At 45.0% G+C, this 21,966-nt stretch overlaps 1 pseudogene; it reads left to right on the top strand.

The window, feature by feature from the left end:
• The first annotated feature begins 8,387 nt into the window (after positions 1-8,387).
• LOC136354607 (uncharacterized) lies at positions 8,388-9,426 on the top strand (annotated as a pseudogene).
• Positions 9,427-21,966: the final 12,540 nt, after the last annotated feature.

The following is a 21,966-nucleotide window of genomic DNA, read 5'->3' as shown; positions in this document are numbered from 1 at the left end:
GCTGAACCAATATATATAGCTCAACTAGTCAAGTTATAATAACCCAAGGTATCAAGGAATAAAGTAATCAATGCAAACAGGCCATAACAAAGGAATAGATTCACACCACCCAGTGACATTCGAAAATAAATGCACAGTTGAAATAAATAGAGAATTTAAATATAGGATCAACATGCTCAAAGGATTGTGTTTAGGATCTGTGTGACTTGCCTTGCAATAATCGGTCTTCAAATAATCTTCTTGAATACTTCCGGCGCACTCGCGAACCTTCACAACGACGGAAACGACAAGCTAACACGCAAAACGAAGAAAAAGACTAATAAAAACCAAATAAATAATACATAAAAAGTAAACAAACATGTAGGTCATAATTTTAGATGAATTATGAGACTTGAACGGCCTCATTCTGACTTCAAATGAATTAAATATGAATTTTACAAGATTTAATTCCAATTAAACCTATTAAAGAAAAGACTATTCCAAATTGATTAAACAATTTACAAAAGATTTATAACTGAGACAGAAGATTAAAACATCCTCCGGAAAAAGATTAGATCATATTTGGTAGATGACATATATTAAAAATGAATAATATGTCATTGAAAAGAGATGACAAATTTATATTAATTTTGGATGGCCAAGATGGCGTCGATATCAGCGATGACATGGCTGCCACGCAGGATCGACGACCGCAAGCACGGGAACGGCAGTTACCAGCGAACCACGGTACAAAGATGCAAACGGAGGGCACCGGGAGAGAGAGGAGATCAAGGCGACCCTTACCACCACTTACACGACGACAGACGGCGAGGGAGATGGCAGGCGACGAGTTCCAAAGGCGGCGACCTTGGGTTGACGATGGCGACGGCTTTCCGGCGACGAGAGGCAACAACCGAGGGGCGGACGGTCTTCACCTCGCTCCTGCGATCCCGAGGGTGGTGACGGTGAATGAAGGCGGCGATGGACGGCGACGAACGGCGCGGCTGAAGATGGAACGGATCGGCTTCACGGTGACGACGGGCTTCCCAGGGTCTTCGACGACGGGGAAGTGGAGGCCGGTCTTCTTCTCCTCCTCGCGAACCCAATGGCGGCAGCGGCGACCGAAGGCGACGACCACAGCGACGGCGCGGGGCTGCTGGAGCGGCGGCCGGAGGTGGAGAGAGAAGGCGAGCGCGGGGAGAGCGATTCCGGCGAGATTCGGCGCAAGGGAACGGGTGGCCGGGGTAGCTCTCACCCTTGCGAAGCCGAGGGAGGCGACGGCGCAGGTTGGGGTCGACCGAGGAGGCGGCGCGACGCGGCTGGAGGGTCACCGGCGTCGGCGGCGGCTAGGGCAAGGCGGCGGCGGCGCTACAAGCGACGGCTCGGCTTGGGACTTGAGGCAAACGGAAGAGGAGGCCGAGGGGATGCTATTTATAGCCAGAAGAGGGAGAGATCGACTCGGGAACGGATGGAATCGGCGACGGATTAGGTAGGGTTCGCCGGAAAAAGGAAAGGTTGAACCGCGAAATTGGAAAGGATTTCCATAGAAACATTTGGGGATTTCTTGGGGAAAAGGAAGAGGAGATTGAGAGGATTCCATTCCCGCAACTAATTTGGAAAGAGGAGCAACGGGGAGGTCGGATTGGTGGGAGGAGGCGGCACTGTGCACGAGCACGGCTGGCTCGGCTCTGTCTGGAGGAGGAAGATGGAGTACTGTAGCGCCAGGGAGGTCAAACAGACTTTATCTGGGCTGAGAGGAAGGGAGAGGGGAAAGGAGGGAATGGGCTGGATTCGGCCCAAGCTGAGGAGGAGGATTTTTATTACTTTTCCAAATAAATTAACCAATGAGATGATCTTTCAATTGTTAAAAATACTTCCAATGCTCAAATAATTCCAAGAAAAATCTTGAACATACTTGGACACTCAAAGTACTTAACAAAATTATAATTAGACCATTTAATGATTAATTTAATATGTGGGTAATTACTGAAATGCTCTTTGTATGATTAAAATTAGGAATTGAGCTCCGAAAAATCCGAGAAAATTCCAGAGAGTGTAATTAATCATGGAGAATTTAATAAAAATTAAATCCAACCATGCTTTATATTTAGGAAATTTTATTTCCCACATTTAACTTCACTTGTAAATTAATGAACATTTAATATAAATTCTATTAATAATTTATTAAATAATTTATAAATCCTGAAATGAAATTCAGGCTGTGACAAAGCCCCCCTTTTCTCTCCCTCTTTTCCCCTTTTTCCTCCCGCCGGCGTCATCCTCCTCCCTCCTCCCTGTCGCCGTTTTGGCCGCTAGCCGGAGCGCCAGCTCGCGCCTTGACCGCCCAAAGTCGGTTTCCAAACCGACATTACCGCCCTTTAAAGCCCAGGCGCCCTCCCTCTCTTCTTCTCTCGCTGTCCCATCGCCTCCACTCCATTGTTGCCGCCCCTCTGTTTCGCCGTCGCCGTTCGTCGTTGCGCGTGTCGGAGGAGCCGGCACGAGCGAGGACGCGAAAGGGGACTTCGGGCGCGCCCTCTCCTTCCTCTTCCCCGGCCCAAGGCCGGAGAGATTACTCCCGCGCCATCGGCCTCTCGTCACTGCGCCCCATCACCCCCGCACGGTAGTGCCTCCCTCCGTTCTTCCTCCTCGTTCCATCTCCTCCCCTTAGACTCAGGTAGTAGCACGAGTAGCCTCCCCGTAGCTAGCCGGCGCCGCCCCGACCGTTGCCGCCGCTCGCCGTGTGCTCGCCGCCGTCGCCGCCCGAGCTCGGAAGCGCCGCTCGTCGCCGGCCTCGCTCGGCGTAGCTCCGCCCAATCCGACGCTAGCAACGGATTCCCGTAGCCGCGTAGATGCTCTCGCCGCCGGGAATCGGCCCCTCGTGACCTCGTCGCCGTTTCCCCCTTCTCCCGCCGCCGGTTGCCGCCGCCTCAATTCGCCGCCGTCAAGCTCCCTCCGGCGAATCCGAGCCATTGGCTCGTCTCCCCTCGTCCTGAGCAACCACCCGGTGTGCTCGCTTTCGCCTGTATCGCCGTGGTTCGCTCCGCCGCTCGTCGCTGTCGTCCGCCGTCCGTTCCGGCCGGCGTCGTCGTCTACCTCCCGCCAGCCCGCGTGGCAGCCACGTCGGCGCCAGCTCGGCCGAGATCGGGTCGGGCCGACCCCGGTCAGCCCCTCCCGTGCGCGCGTTCCACCGCAAGCCGTGAGGCTGCGCGTGGGCCCGCCGCATCCGTTCCACCGCGAACCGCGCGCGTGCACCGCGTCCCTCCCCCGCCCGCGCGCGTGCGCCGCGTGCTCGCTCCGCACGGTGAACCGTGTCACCAACAAGCGGGTCCCACCCGGGACCACGCGTGGTGAGCCCGGTCCACCGGCTCTCTCTCTCCTCCCTCCCGCGCGCGCGCGCCTTGGGCCGCCTTGGGCCGGCCGGCCCATTGAGCTCGGCCGGACCGCTCCATTTCTCTCGGGCCGCGCCCTAGCCGCCCGAGGAAAAGTCTGATTTCCCTCCCTCTTTTCTTTTCTTTTCTTTTCTTTTCTTTTCCAAAAAAGGATTTAATTAAATCCTTTTTCCTTTAGACCAAAAATCCAATAATCTTAAAAATTCAATATCTTCCCAACCGTAAATCCGTTTGACTCCGTTCAACTTCCAAAATTCCTCAAATCTCGAGATCTATCTAATGGCAAGCTTATAGGTCATTAATAGGGCTTTATTTTCACCGTTTGTTGAGTCATCCCGTTTTGCGTGTAGTTTCGAAGCCCGAAGACCCGCAGTGCGAGGATTTCGAGGATCAAGCTCCAGATCTCGAGAAAGGCAAGCCACCTTTGAACATCTTGAGCCTATATTTGAATTTAATTATGTTGCTTGCAAAATATTATGCATTGATAGGATCGCACTTAATCTGTTTGTCCCGTCTGCAAGGCAGATTGGCGGACCTACCTAGTTTGTTGCATTTGATCCTTCCTTTGTTAATTGATATATCATGTCCCCTTGTAACCATCTAGTTGTGCCTCGATATTCGTGCACCCTGTGCGAGTATCGACGGTCGCCTTCAAACTTAAAAATCTGAAAAACAACTTGGATAAAACTTGGGTTTTACAAAAGACTTGGAAAACCCGACACCTGGGTCGGTGCTTGCGAACTAAATGAAATTCCCAAAACCGCGGACCGGGGAACGTACCGGGTGTACGGTTTTCCACTCTTGCACTTAAGGACCGTTTCCTTGGAATTTCATCCAAAGATAAGACAAGTACGACCACATGGGTGGAATGGGACACCCCTGGCTGAGTAACTAGCTTATCAGGGGAGCCTTGATGCCGAGAGACATGTGGATTCGCCGGGGTGGTGTCGGGGAGGACCCCTGGGCTTCCTGGCTGTCACGCCCGGAATTTCTATCCAAAATTCCAAACGCTTACATGTGTGTGAACCCTCGTCCAGGAATCAGCCGAGGCACACAATAACAAATTGATAATAGAGTACAATTATTACTCTAATTAATAAGCGTATAAAATGTCATTACAGAGGTAGATAGTTCCTCTCAATCAATAAAGATCTAAGCAGCGGAAAATAAGATAAACGGCGCGGACGGCTCCACTCCACAGGCAGCTTGACTAAGGCTACACCTAATCCTCCACACCATCAGCTTCACTGTAGAACTCTTCCACTGATGAATGATTGCAAGGTGAGTATATGACATACTCAGCAAGCCACGCAGCAAATATGCAAGTGCACAGGATAACAAAGGATGGCATAGTAGGGTTTCATTTGCAAAAGCAGCATTTAGCAAACATTTGAGAATTTAATAAAACAGTTAAGTAATTAAACAATATTAATCCAACGCTATACAACATACCCTGTTGTATAGGCTCAACCATTCTGAACAACCATCCCGGCTGCACAGTTCTATCTCCAAACCAGGAATATACCATTCCAAACCAGGAGCTAATCAAATTATTACCAATTAAAGCACCTATTATTATGATGAGAAGGGTGAGACTAATCACGAAAGACATTGTTAGACCCGCCCATAACCGCGGGCACGGCTATTCGAATAGTTTTACTCTGATCAGAGGTGTACCACTGTACCCACAAGACACAACCCCACATCATGTCACCATGTGCCTCAATACTACCACGGTACCTCGGAAAGGAGTTGTGACAATACCCCTTGTATAACACAATCCACCGCAGCGCACCATTCCTGGATCATAATCACCCCCTTATAAACAAGGCATGGACTCCCCAGCGACCCCCGTGGGCTTATCTCCGCCACTTCTCAGTCTGGTGCCCCGCAATGAACCATGCTATACAAAAGATAAAGCCGTTGCCCACGCTGGCTTGTGGTTGGCACGGTTAATGTTTCACAACCGAAACTCGTGAACCGGTCCTTAATTGTCATGAGCACGACCATCAAAACCATGTGCTCACAACCCACCATTATCAGGTTTTAGTTGGCAAATAATTAATTAACAAATCACGATTGGCCATCGTGAACTATCATTAAGCCATCATTAAATTATAGTGATTCATAAGTTATCCCAATAGTGTGCTAATGTTTCTAAGCAGGGCTAAGCAATTATATCTAATACATCTAGTTGAACCAACATATAGAGCTCAACCAGTCAAGTTATAATAACCCAAGGTATCAAGGAATAAGGTAATCAAGAACAAAAGGGCTATAACAAACCTTAGGTTAATTCCACCCAATGACATTCGAAAATAAATGCAATATTTGAATAGAAACAATAGCTTTAAATAGGATCAATATGCTCAAAGGGTTGTTTGGGATCTGTGTGACTTGCCTTGCTGGCCTTGGAACTCTTCAAACTCTTCTCCGGCGAAAACGGACTCTCCGGAAACGACGGAATCTAAACAGAAAAGAGCAAAAATACCAAAACAACACATAAACAAGCTTGAACAGTACATGTGGATATTTTTAACATGTAGATCTCAATTTTAGAAAAATTTAGAGACTTGAACCAACTAAATCGGAGCTAAGATGAATTAGTTATGAATTTTTGAAGATTAAATCGGATTAAAACACTTAAATTGATTTTAATTGAATTATGACGCAATAATGAATTATTTTTGAAAAGGAAAAGGAGGATTATTGCGTCAGCGGGCTAGGGTTTCGGTGGACCGGGCGCACAGGCGACGGCTCACGCGAACGGACGGCCGAGATCGACTTGATCCAAAACGGACGGCCGAGATCGAACGGTCCACGACCGGCTCACAGCGAACGGCCCCGATGACGTCGGCGATGACGTCACCACCGGCGGCGGCGGCTCGGCGGCTCGGGCTTGCATGCTCGCCGGCGAACGACGGCACGGCGGCGCGAACGGAAGGCACCAACGGGTAGAGCGCGACGCGGCGAACTCACCGGTGACCAAAAGAGCGGCGGAAGATCAACGGACGGTGACGGCGACGAGGAGGAAGCGGCGGCAAACTTCGGGTCGACGGCGGCAGCGGTGCTCCGGCGGTCTTCGGCGGCGGCGAAGGAGCGGACGAGAACGGCGGCGACTTGGCGATCACGACGGTGGTCTTCCCGAGTGACGGCGACGGCTGAAACGGCGGCGGCGCACGGCTGGAGCGGCGGCGGCAACGGCGGCGCTAGGGCACACGGCGCTAGGGCGCTACGGGCGACGAGAGGCGAAGACGAAGGTGGCGACGGGTAGAGGAGACACCGGGGAACCTTTTAAAGGGGCTCGGAGGCGACGGCGAAGGCCCACGGCGGCTGGCGACGAGAAGGAAGGTTTAGGGTTCGGAGGAGAGAGACGAATCCGAATCGAACCTGATTCCACGAACTTCCAAAACGAATTAGCCGATGTTTCCAAAAGAGAAAAGGTAGAGGAGATCCCGGAGATTGTTTCCCCTCTATCAATTCGGCCGGAAACGGAAAGGATCGATCGAATTTGGAAGGGAACGGCGGCGGCGCGAAACTAGGGTTTCGGGCGGCGGCGGCCGGAGGTTGACGACGACCCTGACAGGTGGGCCCCACCTGTCAGCGGGCGGACGCGCGCGCGCGCGGCGGCGGACTGGGCCGGACTGGGCCGAGGAGAGAGAGAGCGGTTTTGGGCCGACTTTCGGCCCAAAGCCAAAAGAGACTTTTTAAAACCTTTTTCAATTAAAATCATTCATGAAATGCAATTCCATTTATTAAAAATACTTCCTTAGCTCAAATAAATCCCAGAAAAATCTAGGAATTATAGAATTAAGCAAAGTATTTAATGAAATTTTATATGGCCCCATTTTATATTGGAATTTATTAATTAAAAATTAGATCTTCTCTTCTAGGATTTTAAAATAAATTCTAAAAATTCCATTTAAACAACAATTTATATATTTTGAATTTTCAGGGTGTGACACTGGCACAGTATGGTCTGGGACCTAACCTGTTGTTGGTCTGGGACCCCTCTCGTCGGCATATGGTAAACCTGTGTCGGCTTTGGAAATGCCTTGTCATGAAAGCTTGGAGGTCTCCCAACGTGGCTGATCCCCACGGCTGGGTGATCCGGGTTAGTAATGTCGTGTGGGTAAAGTGTACCCCCTCTGCAGAGGTTAACAAACTGTTAGAACAGCCGTGCCCACGGTCATGGGCGGATGTGAGGTGATTCCTAGCGTAGCTTTGTTTGACTATTGTCTTGTGAAATTGCTGTTGTGGAAAGGGGATCGATGTTTGGAAAATCTGCAGCTGATGGGATCAGCTAGGCCCGGGTGGCCGTTTGAAAGTGGTTGGCCCGGGTGGCCGTTTGAAAGTCGCTGGCTGGGTGCCAATCTTGATCAATTCTAAAGACTGATACATTGCACATACTCCGACCGGACGAGACGCACTGTCTCATCCGTGTCGTTTGAGAAGCACTCACTTAGTTGTTTTCAGAAAAGAGTTCAAATAAAATCAATTGCAAAAACAACAGCCTTCCTTGAAGCCTGCATTAAACACTTATTTCCCATGGCTTGCTGAGTACTCCCGTACTCACCCTTGCTCTATATAAATAATCCCCCCCAGTTGCTGAAGAAGATGAGGCGGATCCTACTGATGAGGAGTTCTTCCAGGAGCAAGCCGGCTACGATGAGTTTTAGGGTTTCGGCCTAGTTCCCAAGTCGCGCCTGTGATGTTTGGTCCAAGTCTTGGCTTCCGCTTCCCTTTTGTAATGCAGTTGTGAGCTCGGGATCTGTCCGCAGCCCAACATGACTGTACCTCTACTCTATAATAAAGAGACCTCTGTTGCTGTGATAATCTATCTTCCTGTGATACCAGCACTGTTTCCTGGGACTGGTATCGATTAACAGGTTAATTTGGAGCGTCACGGGCTAGTACCGACCGGTACTAGTTCGGGGCGTGACAGGTGCCGGAGTGGTCGGCGGAGGTGTTGGTTGGTGGCGGTGGAAGTGCGAGATCCGAAGATCAGTGGGCGATTTGATGGATGGAGCTGGCTTCTTGTGGTGGCGTCGGCTGCGTCGCCGTCTTCAGCTGGGAGGCCGCCGCCCTGCTTCTTGCGTCGGCTGCGGCGGCTTCCTGTGTCCCTTGCTGGCTGGTTCTGTTGTCGCCCGGAGCTCGCCGCTCGTGGTGCGGGCGACAGCCCGTCAGCGTTGTGGCGGCGGTTTCTCTGGTGCCTGAACATGTGCTTCCAATGCCATGGTTCTATCAGTCATGCTTTGCAGATTTTCACTTCCCCATCCACGTACGTCAATCCACGAAGACAGCAATTCGTTTGCCACCATTCGAGTTCTTTAGTGGATATGGGGATTTGGATTTAGGCTCTTTCTTCCTATGTGTTTCCTATCGGCTTGTTCCATGCAGGGTTTGTTGTTCGGGTTGAGCTCTCGCTCCTCAGATTTGACGACGGACTCCGTGGACATCTCTTGCTGAGCCCGGGGATGCTTACTCCAAAATCTACGGCTCAGTAGCAGACCTCCGTTTTGTGTCGTTTCGTGGAGGCAACCGGATGGGGATTACCGGATTGTCAAGCGTTGTGCACGCTGAAGGAGGCCCAAGGTCGCAATCGTCGCGGCATTGCCTTAGTGCAGTTTCATCACTGCAGCTCCCTGTCGATGTGCACCTTCTCTGCTGTGTGGTTTCTATATGAAGATTGTGGCCTTAGTGCAGTTTTCCGTTCTTTCGAAACGGATGGTCTTATGCTTTCTCTTTATCCTTTTGGCAATGTACTGGGATTTATTCATATGAACTCTGTCGTTTTATATTATTGGATGTTTAAGTTTAAAAAAAAAAGAGCACAGTAGTTGTGCTGACTCCATGTCTCCATAGCCAAAATTATATTAATATTCATTACAAAGTAATTACATCCTAGTTCCGTTGTACCTACATACCAATTACACGCTGTACTTACATCTCAGTTGCATTATACTTGCGTATCAATTACATTGTAGTTACTTGGTATTTATATTGCAATTTTTACTATATGTGTGGAGTGTTATGTAGTGTTAATTATATGGTTTGAGAAATAACACTGGTGGAGAAACCATCTTTCGTCGGTCGGCCGATTTCCACAATAGTCCCGGATGCAATAAAAACCGGGGCTAAAGATGATCTTTAGTCCCGGTTCAAAAGGGTAACGGGCATATTTGATCTTTAGTCCCGGTTTGTGTTACCAACCGGGACTAAAGATCATCTTTAGTCCCGGTTCGAATGCTGTCAGGTCATGTCAGGCCCCCCCCGGGATCTTTAGTCCCGGTTGGTATTACCAACCGGGACTAAAGATCCCGGTGATCTTTAGCCCCGGTTGGTGCTACCAACCGGGACTAAAGTCCCACCCCTATATATATATGTCTTCTTCCTCCTCCAGCTGCCCGAGCAAGCTTCAAAATTTCTTCAAAAAAGAGGGGAGGTCATGCCAAAATTTCTATTGAATTTATTTTGGTGATTACATACAAATCGGAGGTGCCTAAAAGGTTTGCAACTTCATCCTCCAATGTTTTTTTTTTGTCATACTACATTTGCACCTATGTTTTGCACACTTTTTTTGTCTCCAAAATTTAGTTGTAAGTTGATGAGAGAGAAAATGTGTGTGGGGAAGAAAGAATATATAGAAATTTAGTTCATTTGCTAAACAAGGTTTTATAAAATAGTTGAGAAGGAAAACTCTAGTGAAAGTTAATCTTAAATAATAGAAAACAAACTAAAATGAAAATTAAAATAAGTAAAACACATTAAAATTAGTTTAAAACTTTACAAATAGTTTTTAAGAATTATTTGGTGTAATATTTTATGATTTTTGTATGAATAAAGATATCTTATAATTATTGTATGACTGTCATTATTGTAAGAATAATTATTTGTGTACGGTTTTTTTGACTCATGTAGATGGATCGGCAATGGATGTACGCTGACCGGCGGTCCAAAGAGTTTATTGACGGCGTGCACTATTTTTTGAGAGTGGCCGAAGCTAACAGGCAAAGGGGTTTTATTTGTTGTCCATGCAATAAGTGTAAGAATCAGAAGGAGTATTCTGCATCCAGGACTATTCATTTCCACTTGTTTGAGTCGGGGTTCATGCCAAGCTATAATTGTTGGACATCCCACGGAGAGCAAGGTGTTGAAATGGAAGAAGATGAAGTGGAAGACGACAATATTCCGGACTTTGCTCAGTATGTTGGATTTGAAGGAAATCAAACGGGCGAGGAGGAAATAGCTGCTGATGGTAACGACGTTGCGGATGATCTTAGTCAGATGTTGCAGGACGCCAGGGAGGACTGCGAAAGTGAAAAGGAGGCCCATAAATTGGACAAGATGTTGGAGGACCACAGAACTTCGTTGTACCCAGGTTGCGAGCAGGGGCATAAAAAGTTGGATACCACTCTGGAGTAGTTGCAATGGAAAGCAAAAAATGGGGTTAGTGCCAAGGCATTTGGCGATTTATTGAAACTCGTCAAGAACATTCTTCCGGGGGGAAACAAATTGCCCGAGACAACGTACGAGGCTAAGAAGATAGTCTGCCCGTTAGGACTGGAAGTTCATAAGATTCACGCATGTCCGAACGATTGTATCCTATATCGCGGTGAGGAGTATGAGAACCTAGAAGCATGCCCTGTTTGCAAAGCACTACGATACAAGATTAGACGGGACGATCCAGGAGAAGTTGACGGGCAGCTAACAAAGAAGAGAATTCCTGCTAAGGTGATGTGGTATTTCCCTATAATACCACGGCTAAGGCGTTTGTTCAGGAACAAGGGGAATGCTAGAATGTTGCGATGGCACGCTGAAGAGCGTCAACAGGACGGGATGCTGAGACACCCCGCCGATGGTTCGCAGTGGCGAAACATCGACAGAAAATTTAAAGAATTTGGAAAGGACGCACGAAACATACGGTTTGGTTTGAGTACGGATGGCACGAATCCTTTTGGAGAGATGAGCAGCGGCCATAGCACTTGGCCCGTTACGATGTGTATCTACAACCTCCCCCCCTGGCTATGCATGAAGAGGAAGTACATAATGATGCCGATTATTATTCAAGGCCCCAAGCAACCTGGTAACGACATCGACGTGTACCTAAGACCACTGGTCGAAGATCTTAAACAGTTGTGGAAGAAGGAAGGTGTCCCCGTGTGGGACGAGGACAAACAGGAGGAGTTTAACCTAGGAGCTAACAAAGAATATAATTCCTACGCTAAGTATATATGATGATTACAATTTTTATTAATTTTAAATCATGCAGTATGTACATACATATCTTAATTAGAGTTTTTACCAATATAATAATATCATTCATATATATGCTAAGTATATATATATATTGGAATTTTTATTAATTATAAGTCATATATTTGCTTATTACGATTTATCCACTTAATTTATTACAGACAAAAATAATTTTTCGAAGTAATTGTCATTAATCTTTGTACTTTAAATAATGTTAATGCATTAACTTCTCTTTTATAAACACATATGTAAGAGAAAATCATATGCAGTGCTATAATCTTTAGTCCCGGTTCTTAACCCTAACCGGGTTTAAAAAGAATTTCGAAATAGCGGGAAAAGATATTTACTCCCGGTTGTTGAGAACAACCGGGACTAAAGATATCTTTAGTCCCGGTTGTTCTCAACAACCGGGAGTAAAGATCTTTTCTTTACTCCCGGTTGTTCTCAACAATATCTTTAGTCCCGGTTGTTGAGAACAACCGGGAGTAAAGATCCGGGGGTATATATATTCCCGGTGCGCCCTCGTCTTCTTCACCAACACTTAGACGTTTTCGGCCGATCGATCTCTCTCGGCCTCTCTCCTTCGCCGCCACTGCCTAGGGCAAATCCCCGCGCCGACGCCGCCGTATCTCGACGTCGTCTCGAGCTCGTCGTCCTCGCCGCCGCCTCCGCCTCCTCCGCTGCCGCCGCATCTCTAGGGTGAGAGCCGCCGCCGCCAGATCTCCCTTCATCTCGATCTCTCCGATCTCGATCTCTCTCCGTCGCGCCGCCCGCCACGAGACGCCGCGCCGCGACGACGACGTGCCACGCCGACGCCGCGCCAAGCCGCCGCCGGCACGCCACGCCGCCATCTTCGCCGCCGCGCGCGCAATGCCGCTGCCGGCACGCCACGCCGCCGGCACGCCACGCCACCGCCTTCGCCGCCACGCAACGCCGCCGCCGCATGCCAACGCCACGCCGCCGCCGCCGTCGCCACGCCGCCGCCGCCTTCGCCGCCGCGCGCGCAATGCCGCCGCCGCCACGCCACGCCGCCGCCGCCACGGCCCCGCAACGCCACGCCGCCGCCGCCGCCGCCACGCCGCCGCGCCAACCGCCGCCCCGATGCCGCCACACCGCCGTTAACGAACGAGAACGAGAACGATCGAACGAACGTGAGCGAGAACGAACACGTCAACGTACGTTGCCGCGAGAACGTGAACGAGAACGAGAACGATCGAACGAACGAGAGCGAGAACGAACATGTCAACGTACGTTGCCACGAGAACGTGAACGAGAACGAGAACGATCGAACGAACGAGAGCGAGAACGAGAACGATCGAACGAAGACAAGCGAGAACGAGGGAACGAACGTGAATGAGAACAAGCGAACGAACGTGAACGAGAACGAGCGAACGAACGAGGACGAACGTTAACGTGAAATGCAATATATATATATATATATATAGGACACTCATATGGGGCACCATGGTGCCCGGGCACCATGGTATCTAATGCACAAAATTACTCAAATTTTTCAAAATTTTCAAATTGTGAGTATATACCTAGTTATAATAATTTGATTCATACCTATACTTATCAACAAAACAACTCAAATTTAACTTTATTTCACAATCCATGATTACATACCTAACTAATTATATGTATGGATGCTATATACCTAGAATCAAAATCTAACAAAAACAAGTTCAAATTCAGTTCAAACTTGCTTTAAACTAGTTAGTAAAGTAGTTAATGTTAATACCTAAGTAATTGAAAAAGTTTCATACTCATTTGAATTGGGTATATACTCAATTTCAACAATGGTGCCCGGACACCATGGAGCACCAAACAAATTTACTATATATATATATATATATATATATATATATATATATATATATATATATATATATATATATGGTACTTCGCATTTATCCTAATACATCTTTTTGTATCTTGCAGAAAAGACGTGTTGTCGGAGTCGTCCGTCAAGCCTGAGTGGAAGAGCTAGCCCTAGAAGGAATTGGAGCAGGCAAGTGACGTAATAATATAAATGATTGTTATATTTGTAATGCAATTAATTAAGATTATTAGACCTGTAATTAGACTTATCATATAAGATTGTGTAGTGTTCTAATATTATTTGAGTTTTAATATAAGATTATTTTATTGCAAATTAGACTTAGTATGACATTATTGACTACGGAATTGGTGCGACTCCTAGCAATTGACTATTGTAGTCTTAATTAGACTTAGCATATACGCACGAAACACTTAGCATACATGACTATTTTAGTCTTAGCATGTAATATTATTTGAGTTTTAATATAAGATTACTTTATTTGTAATTAGACTTAGTATGTAATTATTGACTACGGAAGTGGTGCGACAAGTAGCAATTGACTATTGTAGTCTTAATTAGACTTAGCATATACGCACGAAACACTTAGCATACATGACTATTTTAGTCTTAGCATGTAATATTATTTGAGTTTTAATATAAGATTATTTTATTTGTAATTAGACTTAGTATATAATTATTTACTAGCTAGGGTTGTATAATATACGTCACCTAGACTTAGCTTATATCACGATTTGTAATTAGACTTAGCACGTAAGGTTGTGTAGGGTTCTAATGTACGACATTTACACTTAGCATACATGACTTAGATTGTTAAAACATAAATGTCTCGTGACTTAGCAGATGTTTCTTGTATCAACAGATGGCTGACCACGATGAGGAACAGATATTGTACGATACAATCGCGGAGGGAAGCAGCTAGTACTGGAATGAAGAAGAGGGGAACGAGGATCCAAACCAGTACTTGAACGAGGAAGGGAACGTGGAGAGGGATGCGGAGGGGAACCAGCAGGGGCACGTGGAAAGGGATGTGGAGGGGAACCAGGAGGAGGAGGCTAGTGGTAGTCAACCCTCCGTTGGACAGAAGAGGGCACGCGGGCAACGAGGTGCAGCGAAGAAGCTTGAGGGTCGGCACATCATAACGGAAGTGGAAGAAGATGGACGTCCTAGTGCCCCGGCCGAAGCCGCCAAGAACTATGTACGTCACAGCGGTTGGGTTGTGCGGGATAACGTGCCTGTCAGTACGGTGTACTGGCGAAGAACAAGGGCACGCGGAGATCATGAGAGCTTTGTCCCAGATTCGGAGAAAGAGATGCTGTGGACCACAATGCTCGAGACATTCACCCTTCCTGCGGGTACAGAGGACAAAGTGAAAAGGTGGACTCTGAAGAAAATGGCAGAACAGTTTCAGAGCTTCAAGGGAGATCTGTACCAGAAGTATATACTGAAGGGGCAGACACCGAACTTCGACACATTCCCAAAGCTAAGGGATCACTGGGACGAGTTCGTTGCATATAAGACAGGTGAACAAGGGCAGGCGATGATGGAAAGAAACAAAGAAAATGCCGCCAAGAAGAAGTACCATCACCACTTGGGGTCAGGAGGCTATAGCGTCGCGATGCCGAAGTGGGAGGAGATGGAGGCTAGCTTGATTGAGAGGGGTATCGAACCGGCAACAGCCAATTGGCCGGAACGATTGAAGTTCTGGTACTATGCTCACGGTGGAACGCTCAACCCAGCTGATGGCTCACTGGTCTTCGGCGATCAGATACGAGAGGCTGCGCGACGACTAACAGATGCAGTGGAAGCCTCCTCTCAGGGCACGTTCCGACCAGACAGAGATAGGGACGATCTGACACTCGCCCTGCAGACTCCAGAGCATCCAGGACGAACACGAGGGAAAGGGGTGATTCCTTGGAAGATTGGTTTCAAGGAGGACATCCACACGTACAGGAGTCGGATGAGGAGCAAGAGAGATACCGAGGCGAAGATTGCAGACCTAGAGTTCCGGGTATCGAGCTACGAACTCAACATGCAAGAGGAGGTGGCAAGGAAGGTTGATGAACGCATGGCCGCACATCGGTCCCATGATCCCCAGCCGACCATTCCTCCTGCAATGGTGAGCCCGTCAGGAAACCGTAGCAGCTGCGCCTCAACGGGGCAGGTAGGATCACAGAGCATGGACGCCATGCAAACACAGGACGAATCGACCTGTCCCGTTGATGACATCACTCAGCGGACATCATGTGAGCTGCATATTCCTTTCAAGAACTTATCAATAAAGGTAAGATTTAGCCATTCCGCTAGTTGCTGCTTATATATGTTGATTACTAATAAATAATCTCTCACAACATGAAGGTGGCGTCGGGCATGGCCATCCCAACGGACCCTTCAGGTACTTACCACTGCAGGCCGATTCCAGCAGGATACTCGAAGGTCGAAGTTGAGTTGGTCGAAGGCGCGTACGAGGACCTCGAGCTGGATTACCCTGGAGGAGACGGTGAGACGCATCTACGAGACACAAGCCATGCCATTATTCTATGGCGCAGGCGGTACATCATCCTCCCTGGGCGACAAGCGGCGTCTCGTGCACCATCTCCTCCGGCTCCGCCATCTCCTCCTCAGGATCCTGCACCGTCTCCTCCTCATGCTCCGCCAGCACCGTCTCCACCTCAGGCTCCAGCACCGACTCCTCCTCAGGATCCTGCACCGACTCCTCCTCGGGCTCCTACACCTACTCCTCCGCAAGCTCCTCTTCCGGCACCTTCAAAGTCAAGGGCCCCCCCAGCTCCATCGCCTGCCCACACAAGGGCAACGAAGAAGGCGAAAGTTGACGCCGCCAAGAACAATGACCCGGGGTACGATTGCACGCAAGAGGAGCTTGACGCTTACGTTGCATCAGAAGTCAAGAGACAATTCAAGCCTCGAAGTCCAGAAAAGAAGATTCCTATAGACCCCAGTGTCAGGAACTTCTTCAGGGGTATGTCTGCATCTGTCAAGGAGGCCATCAAGCTATCGGACTATGAGCGAACGCTGAAGAAAGCATCTTCTGGAAAGTCCAAACCAGTCCCTCAGCTTGGAGAGCAACCAAACCAGGAGATCGAGCCATTGGTGACCGGTAAAGAAATGACGATAGAACAATTTATTACTGACACCGGTCTAACTACGGATCAATTGCTAGGAGTCGCACCAATCGAAAAGGCGGAAGTGAAATACATGTACGAACTCGGTAAACCGCTTGTCAAGCCTGAGCTGCTGCAGTCCCTACCCACACAAATGTACAAGTTCCATCAGCTGTACATGGAGATGAGCGCCACCGGTAGAGAGATGATCGGAGCGAGGATCAGGGACACGGACTTCTTGCAAGGAGATGACATTCTCTGGATCAATTTCAGGGGAATCTACGAACTATACCAGCTGGACGCCCTCGACGTCTCTATTATGAGTTGCTGGATTTTGTAAGTATATCGTTCAGTTAGACTTCTTACTATACGTCTCCTTTAATTAATTAGGTCCTTGTATATAAGTAGACTATATAAAATAAAATACTCCCTTTTATCGTTATAGAATGGAGATTCAAAGGGCCCGACGGCGGAGGGTTTTCGATACTGGATTCATCGACCCTCGGAGAGTAAACGTCGCAATGCTCGACCAATATCCACAAGAAACAGAGGACAATCTCGTCCATCTCCTGAAGGCGCAGCATTACAAGACGTTCATACTGTTGCCGTACAACACAGAGTTAGTTCAATTTTACTGTCTTCCTACATACCAAATTTCATTCCCGTACGAACTTGCTAAGTGTTTCATATGTAATGCATCCCACGCACATTGCAGATTCCACTGGGTGCTTTTACTCTTCGACCTGTCGGCCTGCACCGTCAACGTATATGACTCAATGGATAAAAAAGAGTCTACGTTTGACAAGGTTTTCGAACTTATAGACAGGTACCGTCATAAGTTCCTCTGTTAATTAAGAAAATCTTGTTATGTTAATTGCTACTACGAATCATAGCTTTAAACTCCATGTAGGGCTTGGTATCGGTTCCGTCATTTGGTCCGCGGTAAATGGAGAGAAAGACTTAGGCGGAAGTTCAAATTTCCTGTGAGTACACATGCTCTACATTTATATTTCTCCGATTCAAATTAATACATACAACTGTATATTAATTAGATCTCACGCCGTTAATTTGTCATTTATTTGTAGTGCACAAAGCAAAAGCAGGGAACTAACTTGTGCGGCTACTACGTGTGTGAGTATTGCCACTGCCTTGCAGACCAAATCATCACCACAAGAGAGCTCGATGTACGTACAAATAAATTCAAAATTTCATTACGTAACGATTTCTTGTTTAATTACTAATCAATTTCATACATTCATATAGTTTATTCGCATGAGGGATAACCTGACCACACACAAGGAATTTATCGCAGCGGTTCAAGAACAACTCATGGGATTCATCAACGAAGAAATCCTTGATCCCAAGGGTGAATTCTACTACGACGGAAACACAATTCACCGGTCCGTAGCTTCTGAGCTAGCAGCGACTACTACTACGTCGAAATCGTAGCTAGCTAGGACATATAATGGATTGTAATTAATACATGACTACATATGTTTCTATATGCATGTGTACACATTTTCTATAATGTAAATATATTTTGGTCATATATATATCTATATACATATGCATTTGCATAACATTTATATGTATAAATACATATATATTATGCATGTATATACATATAATATAATATAATATATATATATACATATATATATGTATGCATATATATGTATTGAAACATATATATACATGGTTTATATATATATATATATATATATATATATATATATATATATATATATATATATATATATATATATATATATATATATATATATATATATATATATATATATATATATATATATATATATATATATATATATATATATATATATATATATATATATATATATATATATATATATATATATATATATATATATATAGGACACTCATATGGGGCACCATGGTGCCCGGGCACCATGGTTTCAAATGCACAAAATCACTCAAATTTTTCAAAATTTTCAAATTGTGAGTATATACCTAGTTATAAGAATTCGATTCATACCTATACCTATCAACAAAACAACTCAAATTTAACTTTATTTTACAATCCATGATTACATACCTAACTAATTATATGTATGGATGCTATATACCTATAATCAAAATCTAACAAAAACAAGTTCAAATTCAGTTCAAACTTGCTTTCAACTAGTTAGTAAAGTAGTTAATATTAATACCTAAATAATTAAAAAAGTTTCATACTCATTTGAATTGGGTATATACTCAATTTCAACAATGGTGCCCGGGCACCATGGAGCACCAAACAAATTTACTATATATATATATATATATATATATATATATATATATATATATATATATATATATATATATATATATATATATAAACCATGCAGCAACAGGACCATGCAAAAAAAAAAAAAAGTTCAGCTCGATCTTTAGTCCCGGTTGGTTGGCTCAGCCGGCCACGTGGCTGAGCCATCTTTAGTCCCGGTTGGTGTTACCAACCGGGACTAAAGATCGATCTTTACTCCCGGTTATTTCACCCGGGACTAAAGATAGCGATCTTTAGTCCCGGATTGGTACTCCCGGTTTGGAAACCGGGACTAAAGGGGGGTTACGAACCGGGACTACAAAGGGTTTCTCCACCAGTGTAAAGTATGTACTAGTTTATAATTAATCGTGAAAGTCTGTACGTGGAGGCCCTCTATTCTTGTCATTATGGGTAAGGATTAGAGATTGAGAAAAATCTGACTGTGCTTGGCTCCGTTTTGTGTCGAATACTTTTTAGATAACCCACCAATCACAATTATGTGAATAACAACAACAGCAGACTTAGCTTGCGAATTTCTATCCTACAACAGTGTCTCCACAAGGGGTACAATGCCAAATTGCCAATCATAATTTGTCAATTTGTGACTGAAAGTTAAAACGTCCCTAACCCGATCACTATTTCAGCTTATACGTCAACAGCTCGGTTCATATATAGAACAGCCGTGAAGAAGCTCAGGCTGCCATCGGTTTGCCAACTGCTGATAATACATCAAACGATCGTATTAGCACTAAAAAAAATAATTTCCCTCTTATATAGGCTAATCGCCTGCTTATTAGACTTGCTATTAGGAACCCTCTTTCCCCGTTACACTCTAAACGAAGTGGATGTTTAATGTATGATTAATTAAGTATTAGCTTAAAAAAGCTTTAAAAATGAATTAATATGATTTTTTAAAACAAATTTTCTATATAACTTTTTATAAAAAATATACAATTTAGCAGTTTGGGAAACATATGTGAAGAAAATGATTAAGGAGAAGTTAGAGCATGACCAACAGCTTTATTATTATTTTATTCCCTATCCTCAGATTTAGGAAAATTTGGTTAAAAATCGTATCCAACAGAATCCCTAACCTGTCTCCTAATAATCCAAGTTCCCAACTCCGGATATCTCGTTTCCTACTTTAAGGAGCGAATTTTTTCCCAATCGCTCTTTCGCGCGCGTAGGGAGAAAAAATTAAGCTAGCCACGCGGTGCGCACGTAGGGGAGGAGCAGAAAAAACTAATTCTCTGTTGGTAGTTAAAGGGAGAGCCCACTTTTCATTATAGGGAATCAAATTTAGGACATCTCTTAAAAAGATTAGTTTTCTTACTTTCTATATTTAGTTTAGGAGTTAAAAAAACATAGTTTTGGGAATAAAATATTGGGACTACTGAACAAATCCTATACGGCCCTACCCTAACCTTGTTAGGCGGAGGATTGATCAGTCCTAGTATCGGCTCTTTCGAAAGAAATTGCACAAAGCGACTATTTTCTGCATTTTATTGATGCGGCATTAGTTGGCTATTAGGAAGAAGGCTTTTGTGTTCTCTCATTTTTCATACACACGCTTCTCAAACTATTAAATGATTTGATTTAAAAAATATTAAAAAAATTACTTAAAATCATATTAATTTATTTTTCAAGTTTTTTAACTAATAATTAATAAATTACGCGTTAATTTATCGTTATGTTTTGCGTGTTGGGGGAGTTAGTTTCCAACGTACTATAAGGTTTTAAGCACAAACTCCAAAGTGTCATGTATACTTAAATGATGATGTGGAGGAGAGGAGAGAAGAGAAGAGAAAAGAGAGAAAGAAGGAGCCACCTCTACCTACCTTGACATGATAAAATTTTGGAGCTTGCCACTAGCTGCACTATTGACCTTGCTCTCGTATAAGGGGCAACCTCCACACAAACTTTAAGAAACAAGAGAAAAAGAAAGGGGTTGATTAGGACATTCCTAACCCAAAACACTATACATAGTTTTCACAAACTCCACATCATCAAGAAACTAATACTAGACACTACTCTTCCAATGCAAACATCACTATTCCATACTTAGATTTAATGCTACTTATCTCACATGATGTCTTAAATGTTGTGTAAAAACCATGATTTTTTTCTCTTTTCTTATTTATTCACTTGTCATATCATTTTTCATCCTAGGTGGCAGCTTATTTAATGCTATGGATACTATCCTAGTCATTGGGTTGAGAATGGTGTTAGTGGTAAGTGTATTGGGACTAGTGTATTAAATGCAATGCATTTATATAAGTTAGTTTTAATTTTATGGATAAATGACGTGGATAAAATTAAAGGCGGCCATCACCTTTATTATAAAACTTGCCCTCAAGAACACAGTCTAATGGGTCATCGTGGAGAGGAGTCTAGCTGAGTCAGCCACGTACGAAAAGCTTTTTCATCTTCCACGAAGAAACCACATAGTGGAGAGAGGAGTCAAGCTGGGTCCAGCGAAAGACTAAAAGCTTTCACCTTTAACCCTTTGGCCTTCCATCTCCTTCCCCAGAAAAGTTTTTAGAAATAATATTATTTTAATAAAAACTTGTAAAAAAGAGATCGATTGGCTGAAATCACAAGTGAGATTAAATGAATCATAGAGAAGTTAGTGCTCTTTTTGGTCATAATGCAAAAAATAATACGAGCAACTCAGATGGATGGGGGAGTATTATTTCTAAAAGAATTCCCATCCCGACACCCTGAAATAAGTTAGTAATTCTAAAGGTTGTTCTAAAGTAAGTTTATCTTTATCCTCTTATTTACTTTCTTTATAAAAGTAATAGTATGGGACACTTTAACTTTATTCTTTTCCAAGTAAAATTTTCTTGAAATGTGAGCGATGCAGTAATTTTATCATTCTTAAGAAAATATCAGGCAATACGATATTTTCTATTATAAAATTTGATACCTACAAATATTAGATATCTCGAGATATCAAAATTTTACGGAGCCATCATTTCGCTTATTCGCGGAATAAGCGAAACGGCATATTTGCAAACGGAAAGTAATTTGTGGTTAAAACTTTTATATACATGTTCTTAGCGATCTAAAAATAAAAACTAAAAAATA

Source organism: Oryza sativa, chromosome 12 (genome assembly GCF_034140825.1).
Source record: "Oryza sativa Japonica Group chromosome 12, ASM3414082v1".
Taxonomy (NCBI): Eukaryota; Viridiplantae; Streptophyta; class Magnoliopsida; order Poales; family Poaceae; genus Oryza; species Oryza sativa.
Note: the sequence above shows the minus strand (reverse complement) of the source record. Positions and strands in the feature narration are given on the sequence as shown.